The sequence below is a fragment of the Lepus europaeus genome, chromosome 6, assembly GCF_033115175.1.
Source record: "Lepus europaeus isolate LE1 chromosome 6, mLepTim1.pri, whole genome shotgun sequence".
Lineage (NCBI taxonomy): Eukaryota > Metazoa > Chordata > Mammalia > Lagomorpha > Leporidae > Lepus > Lepus europaeus.
This window is the reverse complement of record NC_084832.1, coordinates 92,565,473-92,581,348: the sequence shown is the minus strand read 5'-3', so window position 1 is coordinate 92,581,348 and position 15,876 is coordinate 92,565,473. Positions and strand designations below refer to the sequence as shown.

The 15,876-nt window shown below is 43.8% G+C and overlaps 1 protein-coding gene across 1 annotated transcript in view; it reads right to left on the bottom strand.

The window, feature by feature from the left end:
* The window catches only part of LOC133761774 (chromatin remodeling regulator CECR2), a 151,660-nt gene that overhangs the window by 51,229 nt on the left and 84,555 nt on the right, over positions 1-15,876 (bottom strand). The window lies entirely within an intron of this gene.

The following is a 15,876-nucleotide window of genomic DNA, read 5'->3' as shown; positions in this document are numbered from 1 at the left end:
TGATCCAGCTTTCTACTGTGGCTTGGGGGAGCAGTGGAGGATGGCCCAGGTCTTTGGGCCCCTGTACCCATGTGGGAAGACCAAGGGGAGGCTCCTGGTTCCTAGCTTCCGATTGGCGAGGCTCCAGCCGTTGTGGCCAGTTGGAGAGTGGACCAGCGGATGGAGGAACTCTCTATCTGCCTCTCCTTTCTCTGTGTGACTCTGACTTTCAAATGAATTAAAAAAAAAAAAAAAAAAAAAAAAACCTGGTTGCAGACAGTAAAGCACAAACAGCATGGGCTGGTGAATCTGAAAGGAAAGAGAACTTTCAAAAATTCTTATTTATTTATATTTGTTTGAAAGGCAGACAGACATGGAGACAGAGAATTGGTCTTCCATCTGCTGGTTTACTCCCCAAATGCCCACAAAAGCTGGAACTGGGCAAGGCTGAAGCCAGAAGCCAGGAACTCAACCTGGGTCTCCCAAGCAGGTAGTGGAGACCTACTTACTGAACCATCACACCACCTCCCAGGGTACGCATCAGCAGGAAGCTGGGTCAGAAATACAGGCAGGACTCAAACCCAGTCACTCTGACAGTGGATGAGGGCATTCCAGACAGTATCTTAATCACTGCACAAATGCCATGGCAAAAAGGTGGCAGGATTGGGAAAAGAACAATTTCCCCTTGGTAATAAATCTCCCTGTCTACTGTGTGCTTTCAAGGAGTTTTAATGTACATCACCAAGTTCCCCAAATAAAAAGGCCTGTTTTACCTGCAGTAAAGTACAATGTTGAATCTGTGATACAATGATCATTTTACAAGAATAGCAGCTTCAATGGATGAAGGATTCTGTAAGCAACAGGTGAGCCCTGCTAGGGGAGACCTTTCCTATTTCAATATGAGGTAACAAGGAGCACAGGAAACAAACACTGAGTTTCTGTTTGTATGAAGAGAGTTTGTGCCTGGAATCCTTCTCTTCTGAAAAGCCCCTATTTGTCTCCAAGAACTACATGTTTGGGATTCCTTTCTAACAGCTCTATTATCCAACTCAGTTTCAATTACATCACTTATGGCTCAAAGTTTTGTTAAGGCACCACCTCAACCAAAAGATACTCCAGGGCTTACAATTCAAGACAATTCAAGTTTCCTTGTATACAGAAAGACCTCATCTTAAGTCCTCATCTCTCAAATCTCAACATCAGAATAAGAAGGGGATAAAAGCTGAAGGCAAGGTTTAGACTATGCTTAATTTAAGATAAAAGACATTCAGAAGGTTAAAAATCAGGCTAACACATTTCCTTAGTGATTCTTAAATCTTCTGTATGACACAAAACTCTTTAAAAGAATAGAGTATACTGGCACCGTGCCGCTAAAAACTCATGTGTGGTGTGTACTTTTAAAAATATTCCTGAGTTTAAATTACCTGGAGCATTCACTGATTTACTCACAAATTCAATTCAGTGCAATTCTCTTCCAATGACTTAAAATACTTCCACCCATCTTTATGAAATTATCCTGAACTATAAAGAAACATCGAAATGATCAAACGAACCAGAAGTCCTGACAATAACCACCAAGTCTACTTTCCTTCCTGTTTGACAAATTTTCTGAATACTTTCCAAAAAGTTCTTAATTTTTTATTTATTTGAAAGAGGAGGAAAAACAGGGAGGGAGGGAGAGAGAGAATAGAGAACAAACAACAGAGGGGGAGAGGAGAGAGAGCGCCATATCTAGTGGTTCACTCCCCAAATACCTCCAACAGCCAGTGGTAGGACAGACCAGAGCCAGGACACAGAACTCAATCTGGATCTCCCCTGTAGGTAGCAGGCATCCTAATGTCCCAAGCAGTTTATTTTTTTAAGACTGATAGATTGGTTGACTGATTTAAGTCAGAGTTATGGGCGGGAAGTGGGAGGGACAGAGATAGATCTTCTCATCCCCAGATGACTGCAATGAAGCCAGAAGCTTTATTAGTCTCCCACACAGGTGGCAGGCACCCAAACACTTGGGCCATTCTCCCTTGTTTTTTCAGACCATTAGTAGTGAGCTGGATTGGAAGTGGAACAGTCTGAACACGAACATATAGGATGCCAGCACTGGGGGCTGTGACTTTACCCTCTATGCCACAAAGCTGCACCGTAAGCAGATTCTTAACTGCTGCACCAATCAGTGCCCATATTCCAAATCAAATGATTGGCTTTCTCTTTCATCCTCCATCTTACAAAATAGCAGGACCACTGCTGCTGTTAAATGGTACCCTGTGATGGAAGAGATAGGATTAGAATAGAGACAGAGACAGAGTAAGCTATAGAGAGACAGAAAATATGAAAATAAAGATGAGTCCACCTTTCCAAACTCCCAGTATTAGCCATGTCTCAGAACCCCAGCTGAGGGGTAGGTGCTGTGGCTTAGAAGGCTCCACTTCTGCTCCAGCCCCCTGCTAATACGTCTGAGAAAGCAGCAGATGTCCCTTGCACCCACATGGGAAACTCAGAAGAAGTTCCTAGCTACTGGCTTCGGCTTCACCCAGTGTTGCTGTGGATTTGTTCTGAGAGGAGGAGTATGGTGGGGGCAAGAGGCACAGAGTCACCACACAGAACCTAGGAGCTGGGTGAAAGCAGGCCTGAGGCCAGCAGCCCGCAGACTTGTTTATTTCAGTTGGTATAGCAGCTTATATAGCCAAGGCAACCAATCCGGCCAAGGGGCGGTCCATGCCCTAACCAATCACAGCCTGTTGCCATGCAGTATCCAAAGCCATCCAATCACAGCCTGTTGCCAGGCAGGCTCTACTGTCATGTGGTTTCCGAAACCATCCAATCACAGCCTGTTGTCAGGCAGTTTCCATTGCCAGCGGCCATCTTGGCATTGCCTTCTCATTCCATCATACTTCCCCCTTTTCGTTAATTTTTGAGCAACGGGAGGCATGGATTCTTAGCCATACCATTGTTGACCCTGTTTCCATGTGGTCTCCATATGCGGCTGTGCCTGTCTTAGGTTGTCCCCCAGGGATCTTACCCGTCGTTGACTAACCAGCCAGTGAATGCCATGACCAAATCAAATTTGTGAGAGCCCTGAATGAGGAACAATGGTAATCAGGAATGGCATGACCGCACACAGGCTGTGGGCCATTTGAGTGGCTGACCAGAGCTAGTGGGGTATAAAACAGTAACAAATGTGGCTATGGGCAGTTTCTCAGGGTAGGATGATAGGGCAGGTACATCTGCTAACAAGGCAGACTCTCAGTCTTGTTCAGCTGGTTCTGGTTGGCTGTCAGTTGCAGGCCTGATGTTTCTGGCTGGTACCCAAATAGGCTATCCACATTCTCTGGAAAGACACAAGCATATCCTCGGCCCTAGCTTAGCAGACGCCTTTTTACAGGTGTTGGAATCCAGGGCCTGAATTCTGTGCCCACTCCTACATTAACAACAAACATACGGGTGGGATGGGATCTAGCAGCTGCCCTGAGACAACACTGGGGTGCCTGGGGACTGCCACAAGTGTGGGGATCCTCACTGGGTGTGGATGGGATGACTTCACATGGGTTATTGCCTAGAGGTCCTCTAAGTTCATCCCACAGGTATTTGGGGGCTGGCTGACTAGGAATTGCTGCATTGTCTGCTGTCATGTCATTTTCACTGTCGGAGCTCACTCTCCCTAAGTCATCAACTGCTGCCAGTGAGGCAGAGGCCTGGAGTGACAGGCTCTTGTCACTCACAGATTCATTGTGTTTGGTAATCTGTGTCGGATTCTGAGAGGGGGGTATCTTTCCTATGTTTGAGCACTTAAGAGTGGCACGCCACGCCAACTCTAGACAAAGGAAAGACGCACAGCACTGCTGCCATAACAAAACAAATTCCTAGTACCTCAGCAACTAATGGCATTCTGCAGGGGGTTCCCTACGTTAGACAGACAGACAGTGGTGTATCAGATCATACATGTGTCCTATGCTTAGTGGGGGACTTTCTTGATTCATTAGGTCAAGGCCGTATGCCCATATGGTGTCTCCAGAGCATCACCTCTCTCGAGTGAGGGAAAATGTCTTGGGATTATCAGTCTCTTATGTGAATTCGCCAGGTGAACCAAAAGTAAAAGGAGCCAAGAAGTGACATTACACTTCTGGGCGGTGTGAGGACAAGGACAAGGAAAGGGGCGCAGGAGGGGGTTCTGTGCTCACCCTCACAAAACCGAACAGCACACAAAACACTGAGGGGCCTACTTGCCAAAATCAAGGGGGGACCTCGCTGAGTCCGACATGCTGCCTCTCTCTCAGTCACATTGGCACACCAGATGTTGCTGTGGATTCGTTCTGAGAGGAGTGTGGTGGGGCAAGAGGCACAGAGTCACCACAAAGAACCCAGGAGCTGGGTGAAAGCAGGCCTGAGGCCAGCAGCCCGCAGACTCGTTTATTTCAGTTGGTATAGCAGCTTATATAGCCAAGGCAGCCAATCCGGCCAAGGGGTGGTCCATGCCCTAACCAATCACAGCCTGTTGCCATGCAGTATCCGAAGCCATCCAATCACAGCCTGTTGCCAGGCAGTTTCCGTTGCCAGTGGCCATCTTGGCATGGCCTCCTCATTCCACCACAACCCAGCCCTGGCCATCATGGTCATTTGAGGAGTGAACTAGTAGATGGAAGATTGATCTCCACATGCCCCACTGTCCTTTCAAATAAATTAATCAATTAAAACAACCCTAGAACCCATTGAGATGCTCTCAGATTGCACCAGGCCAAACATGCTTTGATCGGTAAGACAAAGGATGCCATGACCTGAGTAATACATTTAACACAAGACTCAGCTGGTGTCAACTGGCAGAATTCACCACCATACAGGACAACAAATTTTATTATCTGCAACCTGCTATAGAAGATCATAGATAAAGAGAAGGCTCTTGAGTACTCTGAGGCATGTGTTGCCTAAATGAACAGGGATTCAAAGTCTCCTTACAGGAGAAGGAATTAAGGCAAGACAGTGAAGCTTAGCAGAATGGAGGCTAAATGAAAAATAAAACATATATTTTCCTATTTACTACGATCAATTAAATACACATATATGCAATAAAGCCAAATTTAACTCAAGGATTGGATTGAGATATATGGGGAGTGAGCCAGCGGATAGAAGATCTCCCTCTGTCTCTCCTCTCTCTGTCTGACTTTCAAATAAATAATTTTTTTTAAATTATGAATAGTTCCTAATAGTAACTTAAAGGTGCATACCGTTAGCCCTGCCAACACTAAAAACACACACACAGATAAGAAATCAATAGAAGCAAAAAAAAAAAAAGTGATATATTTTAAAAATCATTTATCCTGAAAGAAAACAAGGCACCAACAGAGAACAAAACACAGAAGAGGGCATATAGAAAGATGATTAATATCATTAACTACTTGAGAAATGCAAATCAAAACCACATTGAGGAGCCAGTGTTTGGCTCACTGGTTAAGACATATATCCCATATTGCAGTGCCTACTTCAAATGTGGGCACTGCTCCTAGTTTCAGCTTCCGGCTAATGTGCACCTGCCTCACACATAAGAGACCTGAATTCCAGTCTGATTTCCTGGCTTAGGCCTGGCCCAGCCTTGGCAGTTGAGGGTTTAGGGAGTGAACCAGGATTTGGGACCTGTCCGTCATGACAAAACCACAATAATATACTATTTATATAATAATTAATAATTTACTATTTCACATCCATTATGACAGTGAATATAAGAAAGACAGATAACAGCAAGTAATGACCGCGAATGTAGAGAAACTGGAACCCTCATACTCTGCTGGTAGGAACATAACATGGTACACTGCTGCCATCTCACTGAGCTGTTACTCAGCAAGGTAAGCAGAATGAGCATATGATCCAGCCTTTCCACTAGCACACCCCAAGGACACGAAAACACACATCTGCACAAAAGCATGTACACAAATGTTCAAAGCATAATTCATGGAGGCCAACAAATGGGAAGTATGTAAAAGTCCATGAACTGATGAACAGACAAATGTTTATTCACACAACAGAGTATTCTTGACCACAAAAAGCAGCAAAGTATTGATTTCAACTACAATATGGATCACACTTCACAGCAGGACATTCTGTATGATTCCCCTTACAAGAAATACTCAGAATAGTCAAACCAATGAAGATAGCAAGTAGACCGTGATGCTGAGCACTGCGAAAAATGGAGAATGATTAGTTAAGGGTATGAGCTGTCTCGCTGAGGTGATAAAAATTTCAATAATTGGATAAAAAGCTTGTATTTAAAAAGAAAAAATGGCTCATGACCAGTACTCTAACTTTGAGTTTAAGTACCAGCCAGTGCATACTGGGAAGCAGGTTACGACGGCTCAAATGCTTGGGCCTCTGCCACTCACATGAGAGACCCAGAAGAAATCCTGGACCCCTGGCTTCAGACTGGCTCAATTTCAGCTGTTGGCCGCATTTAAGGAGTGAAACAGTATATAGAAGATCTTTTCTTCTGTCTTTATTTCTCTCTCTCTCTCTGCCTTTGAAACAAATAACTCCTTTTAAAAAATTCAAAAACACAAGTTATCACCTTCAACATGACAGAACAGAAGCAGTAAAATTTAAAACTAGAATTAAAAATAGCATATATTGGCAAAGCCACGGAGCAACTGAATTGCTCATTTTTTTTGCTAGCAGGAATACAAATGTTGCAAGTACTCTGGCAGTTTCTTAAACACTTACAATATTGACCCCACCAATTCTCAAAAGAAATGAAAACATATGTATACATACACATTTGTGTGTAAATATTCACAGCAGCTTTAGTCATGACAGCATCAAACTGAAGCAACCAAAATCTCTATCAACAAGTGAACAGATAAACAAACTGCCATTTTTTTCAGATACAATTAGCCTCTACTCAGGCCAGCGCCGTGGCTTAACAGGCTAATCCTCTGCCTTGTGGCGCCAGCACACCGGGTTCTAGTCCCGGTTGGGGCGCCGGATTCTATCCTGGTTGCCCCGCTTCCAGGCCAGCTCTCTGCTATGCCCCGGGAGTGCAGTGGAGGATGACCCAAGTCCTTGGGCCCTGCACCCGCATGGGAGACCAGGAGAAGCACCTGGCTCCTGGCTTCGGATCAGCGCGGTGTGCCTGCCGCAGCAGCCATTGGAGGGTGAACCAACGGCAAAAAGGAAGACCTTTCTGTCTCTCTCTCTCTCTCTCACTATCCACTCTGCCTGTCAAAAAAAACAAAACAAAACAAAACAAAAAAAACAAAAAACACACAATTAGCCTCTACTCAGAGAAGGAACAAACTGCTGATGGAAATATGGATGAGTAACACAGATATTATGTTGACTGAGAAGCTGAACATGAGTTCATTTCACATTCTGGAATGCTATTCACACAAAATTATACAAGTAAAACTTCATGTGGTTGCCTGGTATGCAATGTTTACATGGAGATGAACAGCAAAGGGAACCTGCTAAGCAGATGAAAATGTACCACTTTCTTGAACAATTACTAACTATATTTACATTTTAAAAATCTGCCTGAATACATTTTGTGAATGTTATAATATCTAAATTATATATGAATAAAGGCAAATTGAAATAAACATATTTAACAAAGGTACTGTAATTCACAAAAAGATTAAAGATATTTCTATACGAAGAACAGATGTGAATCCAAAACACTTTTATATTTATTTTTAAGTGTTCTCACTAAAGAACCCATTATATAACAAATAATAATGCCAGGTACATAATTAACACTGAAAAATCAAATTTAAAATTTTGATGAACTTCTAGTTAGGTTGTAAACCACAAGAAAGTGAGGAAAGACCATATGGAAATAAAAATCACTCCTATAAAAGATGACCCAATAAACAGGGAAAACTCTTTTGATGGCCAAAAATAATCATAATGAACATTTAATGGAAGTGGTTTTTTTTTTTTTTTTAATTGATTGTTTTGAGAGGTAATTACAGCAAATAGAGGGGGAAGCAGAGAAGAGAGGTCTTCCATCCACTGGTTCACTCCCCAAATGGCTGCAATGGCTGGAGCTGGGCCAATTGGAAGGTAGGAGCCAGGAGCTTCTTCCGGGTCTCTCTCGTGGGTGCAGGAACCCAAGGACTTGGGCCATGTCCCACTGCTTTCCCAGGCACATTAGCAGAGAGATGGACTGGAAGTGGAGCAGCTGGGACTAGAACCGGCGCCCATATGGATTGCTGGTGTCGCAGGCAGAAGCCTAACCTACAGCATCGGCCCTGAAAGTTATTTTTATATTCTGTTCAAGACATGGTTTGACTTGATCTTATCTTCACTTTGACAGCTAACAGAAAATCAGAAGTTCCTAATATCCAATCTAGTGTTCAATAAGGCTTTAAATTTTTGAATGAATAAAGAGAAATACAGCTCAGGGGCCAGCGTAGTGAGTAAAGCCTGTAGTGCCAGCATCCCACATGGGCACCAGTTCAAGACCCGGCTGCTCCACTTCCAATCCAGCTCTCTGCTGTGGCCTGGGAAAGTAGTTAAAGATGGCCCAAGTCCTTGAGCCCCTGCACCCGCATGGGAGACCCGAAAGAAGCTCTTGGCTCTGGATCGGTGCATCTCCGGCCATTGCAGCCAACTGAGGAGCGAACCAGCAGATGGAAAACCTCTCTCTCTGCCTTTCATTCTCTAACTCTGACGAAAGAAAGAAGGAAAGAGAGAGGGAGGGAGGGAGGAGGCTGAAAGAACAACTAGCTCAGTTTGAATCCGCAACATACTTTTATTGATATAGTCCCATAAAAATCAACAGACTAGAATACAATTCCAAAGAAAATAAATTAAGAAAAATACAAAGTATTGTGGAAAAAAACCAGTTTAAGTTGCACACTAAAGGAAAACACTCAGTAAGACATTTCTAAAACGAAATCAAACCAAGAACCCTATGTACACCATCAAGCTTAAGAAACAAACTTAGTCACACCTGAGATGAGTGGTTTGCCAAGCACAGCTCTGGACCAGCATCACCTGGTAACTGTAAAGCATGCAATCCGCAGTTCTCCACAGGTCGCACCCCAGACTTAGGAAGCAGGTGGTGGTAGGGCCCAGTAGTTTATGTGATCAGCCCTCAGGGTTATCTGATGTTATCCAGAGTTTGAAAATCACTAACTTCAATGTTTCCCTGCTCATCAAGCATTAGCGCTTGCCTGATTTATATTAAGCATTCTCTTGATTTTCCTTACACATTTTCCACATACGGGTAATCTTCATTTAGCTCTCCTAATTTTACACTGACCCTCCTCAGAGTCCAAGTGCACCACTCCCCAGTAAAATGCTGCTTTTTATTAGAAACAAAATGAACAAATTTCTGAGAATTTTTTCTTTTTCTTCCTTTTTTTTTTTTTTTTTTTTTTTTGGACAGGCAGAGTGGATAGTGAAAGAGAGAGACAGAGAGAAAGGTCTTCCTTTGCCGTTGGTTCACCCTCAATGGCCGCTGCGGCCGGCACACCGCGCTGATCCGAAGACAGGAGCCAGGTGCTTCTCCTGGTCTCCCATGCGGGTGCAGGGCCCAAGGACTTGGGCCATCCTCCACTGCTCTCCCGGGGCATAGCAGAGAGCTGGCCTGGAAGAGGGGCAACCGGGATAGAATCCGGCGCCCCAACCGGGACTAGAACCCGGTGTGCCGGCGCCACAAGGCAGAAGATTAGCCTGTTAAGCGACAACGTCAGCCGAGAATTTTTTCTATTTTTATTTATTACATTTCACAGAGAAAGACAAAAACAGAGCTATCTCCCATCCTCTGCTTCACTTCCCAAATGACTAAAATCGCCAGAGTCAAAGCCAGGGACTGGGAACTCAATCCAGGGATTATGGGCCAAATCTGTCCAATTTGGCAGGGACACAACTACCTGGGCTATCCTATCACTTGCTGCCTCACAGGGCACACATTAACAGGAATGCTGGATTGGAACTGAAGCAGGGACTTGAACCCAAATACTCCTATACAGGCATCCCAAGTGGCTTCCTAACTGCTGTTATCAAAAGCTCATCTGCAGTGGCTGGCGTTGTGGCACAGTAGGTTAATCCTCCGCCTGCGGCGCCAGCATCCCATATGGGCGCCGGTTCTAGTCCCGGCCTCCAATCCAATTCTCTGCTATGGCATGGGAAGGCAGTGGAGGATGGCCCAAGTGCTTGGGCCCCTGTACCCACATGGGAGGCCAGGAAGAAGCACCTGGCTCCTGGCTTCAGATTGGCGCAGGTCCGGCCGTTGTGGCCATATGGGGAGTGAGCCAACAGAGGGAAGACCTTTCTGTCTCTCCCTCTCACTGTCTGTAACTCTACCTCTTGAATAAATAAATAAAATTCTTTTTGTAAAAAAAGATTTATTTATTTGAAAGTCAGACTTACACAGAGGGAGAAGGAGAGGCAGAAAGAGAGAGAGAGAGAGAGAGAGAGAGAGAGAGAGAGAGATCTTCCATCTGCTGGATCACTCCCCAGTTGGCCGTAATGGCCGGAGCTTCGCCAATCCAAAGCAAGGAGCCGGGAGCTTCTTCCGGGTCTCCCTTGCGGGTGTAGGGGCCCAGCGGCTTGGGCCATCTTCTACTGCTTTCCCAGGACATAGCAGAGAGCTGGGTCGGAAGTGGAGCAGCCAGGTCTTGAACCGGCGCCCATATGGGATGCTGGCACAGGCCAGGGCATTAACCTGCTGCGCCACAGCACTGACATCCTAAAATTCTTTTAAAAAAAAAAAAGCCCATCTGCTTGGAAAAAATTTTTTAAAGGTTTCTATTGATTATGGCTGGCACTGTTGTACAGCAGGTAAAGCTGCTGCTAGAGTACCAGCATCCTATAAGGGCGCCGGTTTAAGTCCCCCCGCTGCTCCACTTCCGATCCAGCTCTCTGCTGTGGCCTGGGAAAGCAGTAGAAGATGACCCAAGTCCTTGGGCCCCTGTACCCACATGGGAGACCTGAAAGAAGCTCCTGGCTCTTGGCTTAGGATCAACCCAATTCCAGCTGCTGCAGCAATTTGGGGAGTAGAACCAACAGATGCAAGACCTTTCTCTCTGTCTCTTCCTCTGTCCGTTACTCTACCTTTCATAAACCTTAAATATACATATATACATATATTTATATATAAGTTTGAGTGATTTGAAAGGCAGAATTACAAAGACAGATCTTCCATTTGTTGCTTAAGTCTCCAAACGGCTACAATGCCCTGGACTGGGCTGGGCTGGGCTGGAGCCTGGAACTCCATCAGGGTTCCCCATGTGGGTGGCAGGGTCCAATTACTTGGGCCATTTTCAGCTGCCTTCCCAAGCTGTTTAGCAGAGAAGTGGATTGGCAGTAGAGCAGTTCTGACTTGAATCAGTGCCCATATGGGGTGCTAGCATTGCAGGCAGTAGCTTAACCCTGTGCACCACAGTACAGGCCCCCAAAATGTTAATTCTTTAATTAATAAAAACGTCGCTGTTTTTTTCAGGATAACTTGATTCTACTGTAATCCTATTTTTTGATTTCAAAACATTATTCTTAGATTGGGTTAAAGTATCAACGAACACATCACAAAAAGATGTTAGAAAAAATTCTACTTTTCAAACTAAATATTTCTCTTTCACCTTTCTCCTTTCGATAATGAGTCTGTGGTTAACAGCTGGAGGATTTAGAGGCCAAATCTGTCCCATATCAATTACCCATTTTGTCACTTTGGGGTATTAATACAACCTCTCGGTGCCTCAAATTCCTCATTCTTGATGAATAGGTGCGAGAGCACTTTGTGTTTGAGGATTGTTACAAGGATTAAATTAAGAGTTTCGGAAAAGTACTCAGCACAATGACCAGGACAGAGCAGACACGGTATCACGCAGAACTCCAAGTGCACAAAATCTCAGTTAAGAAGAAATGCAGGTTCCGTATTTCAGATTGAAGATCAGATTGAGCTGGTAGAACTAGAAGAGTAACCTATTTAATGTCCTAAAACAGAAGATGGCAAACTGTGGCCTGAGAGTCATATTTGGCTTGATGTCTTTTTTTCTCCTCTGCCTATGAGATAAGAATGGTTTATTGTATTTTCAAATTGTTGTGGGGTTGGGGGTAATCGAAAGAAATGTAGTATTTTCTGACATGTGAAAATGACACAAAATCCAAATTTCAATGTCAATAAAAAAAAGTTCTAATAAACAGAGCCACTATCAGTCATTTATACATTGCCCGTGGCTGCTTTCACACTACACTGACAGAGCTCAGTAGCTGTAATTCATCTTAGGACCCACAGGCCTAATATTTACTATCTGGCCTTTTACAGAAAATGTCTGCTGAGCCCCGTTCTAAAATCTGCATACCACAATGGATGGAGGCAGATGTAGAGTTGTCTGAGACAGTGTCTACTTTCTACTTAACCTTTGTAGAAACTAGTAACAATGTTTGTATAGAACATAAGGTATACATTATCAAGGCTGTTTTAAGTCTTCTCATAAAATTTATTTAATACTCCTAATAACCTTTACTGGCTAGTAATCCCACTTGACAGACGAGGCAAGTTATACACAAAATTATGCACAAATTGTTTAAGAAGTCTTTTTTTTTTTTTTTTTTTTTTTGGACAGGCAGAGTGGATAGTGAGAGAGAAACAGAGAGAAAGGTCTTCCTTTTTGCCGTTGGTTCACCCTCCAATGGCCGCTGTGGCCGGCACACCGCGCTGATCCGAAGCCAGGAGCCAGGTGCTTCTCCTGGTCTCCCATGCGGGTGCAGGGCCCAAGCACTTGGGCCATCCTCCACTGCACTCCCAGGCCACAACAGGGAGCTGGCCTGGAAGAGGGGCAACAGGGATAGAAACTAGTGCCCCAACTGGGACTAGAACCCGGTGTGCCGGCACCGCAGGCGGAGGATTAGCCTATTGAGCCACGGTGCCGGCCTAAGAAGTAAGTCTTAAGAGTCAGACAGGGCAAGCGCTCATTCATCCAAATTTCTTTTTCCTTTAGGATGAAAGTGAAACTCTAGAGAAGAATGAGTAAGCACTCCCACTATCATTATGTGGATCACCATTGATGGGAACAACTACTATCACTTTAGCCAATTCCCTTCAAACAAAAAAAATAATGACCAGGCTGGCGCTGCGGCTCAATAGGCTAATCCTCCGCCTGTGGCGCCAGCACACCGGGTTCTAGTCCCGGTCAGGCCGCCGGATTCTGTCCCAGTTGCCCCTCTTCCAGGCCAGCTCTCTGCTATGGCCTGGGAGTGCAGTGGAGGATGGCCCAAGTGCTTGGGCCCTGCACCCCATGGGAGACCAGGAGAAGCACCTGGCTCCTGCCTTTGGATCAGCACAGTGTGCCAGCCGCAGCGTGCCGGCCGTGGCGGCCATTGGAGGGTGAACCAACAGCGAAGGAAGACCATTCTGTCTCTCTCTTTCACTATCCACTCTGCCTGTCAAAAAATAAAATAAAATAATGACCATAATAAAGTTCTTTCCTGCCCAGGAGCTCAGTTCCATTGTCCAGGTGATATCATTTGGTGAAAATTCACTGAGCTGTATAAGAAATGCGAACTTTCCTATGTGTATGCTATATAACAAGTTTCGATATGACTGCTGTCACATCTAGTACCTAAATTCTGGCCTTGCATAAGAGTATCTCAGGTAGCCATACCCACCTACATTGTATTCAGATTCTTGACCTATTTTTGTTTTAAACTGCTAAATTTGGGGTCAGTGCTATGGCACAGTGGGTTTTGTATAAAGCTACACATAAAACTACCACAGTGATCACTTAAAATCATATTTAGAGAAAAAGGTGATTACAAGAAAAATAAGTGGAGGCTGGCACTGTGGTGCAATGCTAACACTTCATATGGGTGCCGGTTAGAATCCAGGCTGTTTCCACTTTCACTCCAGCTCCTTGCTAATGTGCATAGAAAAGCAGTGGAAGATGGCCCAAGCCCTTGGACCCCTGCACCCACATGGGAGACCTGGATGAAATCCTGGCTCCTGACTTTGCCCTGGTCCAGCCCCCAGCCATTGCAGCCATTTAGGAAGTGAACCAGAAGATGAAAGATCTCTCTCCCCTCTCTGCAACTCTTTCAAATGATTTTTTCCTAAAAATTGCTAAATATGAAGGTAATTTGTTATATAACAGTAAATACTACACAATAAAAAACAAATTAGAATCCTAGGAAAATCAACTTACAAAACAACAAATTCAGGGCAAAGAGGCACAGTATTCTGTATTTCAAAAATACTTATGAATATGATTCTGGCATTACTAGCAATGAAAATCAAACTAAATAGCCAAGACCATGTGACCCTGAGTGATCATAAAATTAACCTCACTGTTGTAAAGATGTCAACTTTGCCCAAATTTTTTCATAGGTTTCTTTGATTCTAAACAGATTTCTTATAGGATTTCTTCCATAATATGATATAAGTGTATAGTCATTATGTGGAAGAACAAGCAAACAAGATTAGTTAAGACCAGTTTTAAACAAGAGGACAAATTAACAGGGAATGGCTCATGTGAAGAAGGCTCAGTTCACAAATGAGGTTCTGACATCACTGTTGACACCACTGTACTTTTACTTCTAACCACTTAGTGCAGTCATAGTGTAACCTGCAATTATATAATCATGACTGTAATTATTAGTAGACATCTCTGCCCAGACAACAGTACAGAACTGTAAGCTCTACAAGAGCCAGGAGAGTGTTGTCTGCCAATATGTACTGGGTGGTACAGGGGAGCCATGTCCAAAGTTAACAAGGATTATGCAAACAGACACTGATGATTGAAAGGTGAAAAGAACCACCTCTGTGGTGGGTAGTCTGACAATTTGTTAAAAGAAAATAAAATCTTAGAGACCAGAGTTGTGGGGGAGCCGTTTTAAGCCTTTGGCTGCAATGCCAGCATCCCTTACAGGTACTGGTTCAAGTCCCAGCTGGTCCATTTCTGATCTGGCTCCTTGTTAATGTGCCTGGGAAAGCAGCAGAAGATGGCCAAAGTCCTTTGGTCCCTGTACCCACGTGGGAGACCTGGTTGAAGTTTCAGGCTCTTGGCTGTTGCAACTATATGAGGAGTGAACCAATGGATAGAAGATCTCTCTCTATCCAATTCTGCCTAAGATAAAATAACATAAGATAAAAACAAATCTTTAAAAAAGAAAAAACATCTTACAAAGGCAGCACTTTTGTTAGTCTGCACTAACAGGTACTTCTATTAGTATACCTAGTGAATTCTATATAAAGCTACACATAAAACTATTATACTGGATCACTTAAGAATCATATTTAAAGAAAAGGTGGTTACAAGAAAAATGACTGGAGGCAGATACTGTGGCACAAAGGGTTAAGCTGCTGCCTACAGTGCCAACATCCCATATGGGCACTAGTTTGAGCCGTGCTGCTCCACTTCCAATCCAGCTCCTTGCTAATGCATCTGGGAAAGCAGTGGAAGATTGTCAAGTCTTTTGGCCCTGGAAGAAACTCTTGGCTCCTGGCTCCTGGCTCCAGCCTGGCCCAGCCCCAGCTGTTGCAACCATCTAGGGAGTTAACTAACAGATGGAAGATCTCTCTGTGTCTCTCCTCCTCTCTGCCTGTAACTCTGCCTTTCAAATAAATAAAATAAAACAAAACAAAACAAAAAAAAAAAAAAACAAAAAAAAGAAAGAAAAAGAAAGAAAGAAAGAAAGAAAAGAAAAATGACTGCTATAATGAAATGAAAAAATTAGATATGAAAATGAAAAGTCCTACACACAGGATATATTTTATTTTATGTTTATTAGTATTTACCAGTGTAACCAGGGTATTCAAGGGTGAAAAGTTGCTATAGAGAGTCCAGGAATGATAATTTTCCCCTAAGGAACACACACTTCCACCCTGAGAAAAATGGCATTCATTTAATCCCTCTCTCTTCTTCTATTAAAGTTTATTATACATTAACACCAGACCTCATTTGCCAACACTAACAGACT